General features: G+C 35.1%; 1 long non-coding RNA gene across 1 annotated transcript; it reads left to right on the top strand.

Moving 5' to 3' along the window:
- Positions 1-721: 721 nt before the first annotated feature.
- On the top strand, positions 722-2236 carry LOC125681136 (uncharacterized). Its single transcript, XR_007372167.2, has 3 exons — positions 722-1137; positions 1644-1705; positions 2037-2236. It is a non-coding gene; the product is annotated as an uncharacterized LOC125681136 (long non-coding RNA).
- Positions 2237-5001: the final 2765 nt, after the last annotated feature.

Here is a 5001-nt window from a genome sequence, read left to right on the forward strand (position 1 = left end):
GCAAGCGAGAGCATAAAAATTGGCAGGTCAAATAAATTTTACTACCCCATATTCTAGCTGTACAATAATGATTCAAAATTTCGAGTTTCTACATTTTAATTGAATATTACATGTACAATTGGGATTGCAAGTTTTAAGACGGAAGTTCAAGCTTTCTTTCAACTTCTAAATTCACGTCTCCATCCATATACTATGATTGATATATACTTTGAGTTGGTTGTACAGTATCCTGTGTATAGGAATGGACTGCCTTACAGTTACAGTCTGATTATAGCCACCCCTCCATTACAGTCGCGTCGTCGTACCGAGTGACGGCGGAGGGGGATGGGTGCTGTTAGCAATCGTGTTCATTCATATTTTGACGACCTTGGTTAACTCTAAAATTAATTTTTAAATGACATCTGAAATATATTTTTGTACCATACTTCGTTTATATATTGAGGACTCAAATCTCCCCTGTTCGATTATAGATCTAGTCTAGAAAGAAGGGGGGGGGGGGCCTTAAGCGTCATAGAATTATAAGATCATTGATGTCTGTATCACTAAGGATAGATAAAATTTCAGCATAAAACATTCATGCAGAATATTACGATCTACAGAGAAAATGTTTAATCCCCCGTGAATACTTTCTGCAACAAAGTCGTCATCTGATATCTGTGAAGTCGGACTGAACTGAAGTTTAAAGCGCACGACGCTGAGTGGAACTTAAAGGGAACGTAGGGTCAAAAATCAAATTTTGATATGTGAAAACTGGTACCATGCAGACAACAAAATCTAGCATAGAAAAAATAATTACTGCTGATAACAAGATTTAATCTGTCATTTACACTGAAAACTGAGCTGAATGGGAGAATCTCTTATCATGGCGGTTGATGACGTGTATGCGGCAATTCATTACAACTGCTGTGCCTATAGCACTAAATGGGTTACAGAGTATCTATAATTTAAATGTCGGGAGTTCAAGCGAAATTTTGCACTGTGGTCAAAGGAAAAGGAATACATGTATCTACCTTTTAGCATCCCTGATCTCCCCAAAAACTATGAACATTGTGCAAGAATTGGATACATAACCTTGGAAATGAATATTTTGTTTTTGAACGGCATTTTGAGCAAGATTCTTTTAAAGAGGATATCAGGGTAAGTATAAATTATATTTGCTTTTTACTTGGTAAATACTAATAATTCTTAATGTGTCAATAACCAGAGTTTATTTACAACAAACTTTTGCTTATATAATAATAATTTTCTAATTTAATCTAATTCAGTTTATTTTAATATCCTTATCCAGTGAACATTTTGTATAGGCTAAATATGAAATATTCAAAGTTAAATTAATATCTAATTAAGTTAAGATATTGGGATACACATCAAAACCTATTAAAAAGAAGATGCAGTAACTAAAATATTTGATGGCTGCAAGCCTAAGAAAATAAGAGAAAATAGCTCAAAAAGATGAGGGAAAGGGAAAGCAGGATACATGTAATACTTTCAAAAATCATCACAGCACTAGCACATTTTGTATTATCCTATTGTTTTTAAAGAAATTGAAAATGTACAAGTAAACAAATGAAGTATAGTACATGTATATATGAAGTATAGTATCTATAATTAATTAGTCATTATGAGTATTTTTCATTTTTCAGCTAATCCATTTTCTTTTGGAAACCTATTGACCAACCTGGACTATTAGCATCTAAGGAAACAGGTAATTTGATGCATTTCTCTATAAATGATTAACAACGTTTTACAACCAAGGTCATTTCAATTCCCCCTGTGCAGTTAATCTTTCAAATCTTGACATTTACGTGGCAATTACTGCAGGGGTGTAGTGATAATCAACTGATTTGTGCTGTATACAGGTTCACATTGCAAGATTCTCTTGTAAACAGATGTAATAATAAATCAGAAAGAGAGAAAACTACTATGAAAAATAAACTCTTTGTTGTGTGAAATACATGTACATGTACATGCACTTTCACGAAAATTCATTACTTAAGTTATAAAGTAATGGTTTGATTTCATTTTTATATTTTCAGCTCAATGAAGACATCAATAGTGACAAAACTATCCCACTCTCAATCCATATTGAAGAATAAATCAACTTTGTGCAACATATACAGATAGAATTGTCCAATCATTGTCCATCATATGTGCTAAGGAATGTTCAAGTGAAGAATGAAGAAGTGAAGATAATGAACAATCCTGTATAAAGAATTCAAAATTAAAAGTTTAAGAATTAAGAGTGTCGCTTTCATCAATCCATCCCAATTCACTAGTGTTTTCATTTGAAGCTGCTAATAATTCCTCTTCATTTTAATCAGCCTCATATTGGTATCCTTTGTAGTCAGACATGATCAGCTGCTTTCACTGAGAGGCAATTGCCCGGTATACGTCATTAGCAGATGGGATTGTGGGAAATATCTTAAAGAGCGATAACTTTATCTTGCAAAATGGCAGCCTCCAGCAGATGATGTGTAGCTATATTTAAATGCCAATTTCTACACAACAGATTACAATCAAATGGAAATAACCAGTGGACTTAATTACTAAATATCTAGTATTTGAAATGTGAAAATATTTTTTTATACCCTACGTTCCCTTTAAAACGATCGTTGTCGCTGTCACATTTGATGACAATGAACCAATTGAATTTTTTAAAAGCTTCATATCTTGGGAATTCTACCCCGCTTCCTATTTGCACTACAACAAGAGGCCCAAGGGCCACATCGCTCACCTGAGATACCTTGGCCCATACCTGAAGACTTTCCATATATATTTGCATGTAAAACCTTAATCCGTATTGTGGTCCCAACCTACCCCTGGAGGCCATGATTTTTACAAACTTGAATCTGCATTATGTCAGGAAGCTTTCATGTAAATCTCAGCTCCTCTGGCCCATTGGTTCTTGAGAGGATTATTTTAAAAGTTTTTTCTATATTTATTCCCAATTTCCCATGTAAAACTTTGATCCCTTATTGTGGCCCCAAACTACCCCCGGGGGCCATGATTTGAACAAACTTGAATCTGCACTATGTCAGGAAGCTTTCATGTGAATCTCAGCTCTTCTGGCTCATTGGTTCTTCAGAAGATTTTTAAATTACCCCACCCTATTTTTGCGATTATCTCCCCTTTGAAGGGGGCATGGCCCTTCATTTGAACAAACTTGAAAGCCTTTTACCCAAGGATGCTTTTGGTCAAGTTTCGTTATAATTGGCCCAGCGGTTCTTGAGAAGAAGATGAAAATGTGAAAAGTTTACGACGCCAACGCCGACAAAGTCGTCGACAGACAACGGACAAATTTTGATCACAAAAGGTCACTTGAGCCTTCGGCTCAGGTGAGCTAAAAACCAAATCATGCTGTTCTGAATTGAAACCGAACCGAATCGAGCTAATTACCCTGAATCGTCCCAGCCCTACAGTTAACAATATATATAGATAAGATGTAAGAGTTAATGAAAATGTAACTGTTAGTTAAAGGACACATCTCGTGTTTTCAAAGTATACAAAATTATATGCATTTTGTCTTCCATATGCTTATAGAAATTAATTGTAATAGTTCGTTCACCGAAATATTGCAATAATTAGCCACATGTACAATACAGACTTAAATATAAGCCCCGATTTTAAAAAGCCTAGGTAGTCACGTGGTACAGTGACGTCATATGCGACCTTCGTCGATCAACTTATTGTAAAAGCAGTGTTAGATATTTTTAAAAACTCAGGTTTTAGGGATCTAATTTATTTACCATGGATAACATTTATTTCGATATTGACAAATTTCCCCAAGTCTTATATCTTTTAGCTACCAGTGAATACAAATAGCGATCCAAATGTAGCGAGGAAAGCGAGTATGAAATCTGCATTTGCGAGTAAATAATGTTTACATGGGATCGCTGTCTAAACACTATTTGGTAATGCTATTCCTTTAAAAATCTGTAATTAGCATTTTTGTTTTGTTTTTTCTAAAATAAACAGTGCAATTATTATTAAATCTAATTTAAGATAAGTTAGATAGGCCTAAATTATGATACGATGTATCATTGACAACTAGGCCTAGGCCTACTGACACGAATGCATTTCGAAGAAAAAAAATTAATATAAATGAATTCAAGCAATTCTATCTATCATTATTTTTAATCTACATGTTATTAGGAAGTGGGAGCGCAGCGTACTGTTGTTATTACGTACTAACTAATTGTTTCTTAAACAAGACACCCATGGGCCACATCGCTCACCTGAGTCACCTTGGTCCATATCAGAAGATTTTCCATATCTATTTGCATGTAAAACCGTAGTCCCTATTATGGCCCCAAACCTACCCCTGGAGGCCATGGTTTTTGCAAACTTGAATCTACACTATGTCAGAAATCTTTCATGTAAATGTGAACTTCTTTGGCCCAATGGTTCTTGAGAAGAAGATTTTTAAAGATTTTCCCTATATATTTGTATGTAAAACTTTGATCCCCTATTGTGGCCCCATCCTACCCCCCAGGGGGCCATGATTTTAACAAACCTGAATCTGCACTATATCAGAAAGCTTTCATATAAATCTCAGCTTTTCTGGCTTAGTGCTTCTGGGAAGAAGATTTTTAAAGATTTTTCCTATATATTTGTATGTAAAACTTTGACCCAACATTGTGGCCCCATCCGACCCCCGGGGGCCATTATCTTAACAATTTAGAATCTGCACTATATCAGGAAGCTTTCATATAAATCTCAGCTTTTCTGGCTCAGTGGTTCTGGAGAAGAAGATTTTAAAAGATTTTTCCTATAAATTTGTATGTAAAACTTTGATGCCCCCCTTGAGGCCCCATCCAATCCCCGGGGTCCATGATTTTAACAAACTTGAATCTGCACTATATAAAAAAAAAACAAACAAAAAAAACCCCGAAAAAACAAACAAACCAAAAAACAAAAAACTTTGACCCCCTATTGTGGCCCCATCCGATCCCCGGGTGCCATGATTTTAACAATTTAGAATCTGTACTATATCAGAAAGCT

This window comes from Ostrea edulis, chromosome 6 (assembly GCF_947568905.1).
Source record: "Ostrea edulis chromosome 6, xbOstEdul1.1, whole genome shotgun sequence".
Lineage (NCBI taxonomy): Eukaryota > Metazoa > Mollusca > Bivalvia > Ostreida > Ostreidae > Ostrea > Ostrea edulis.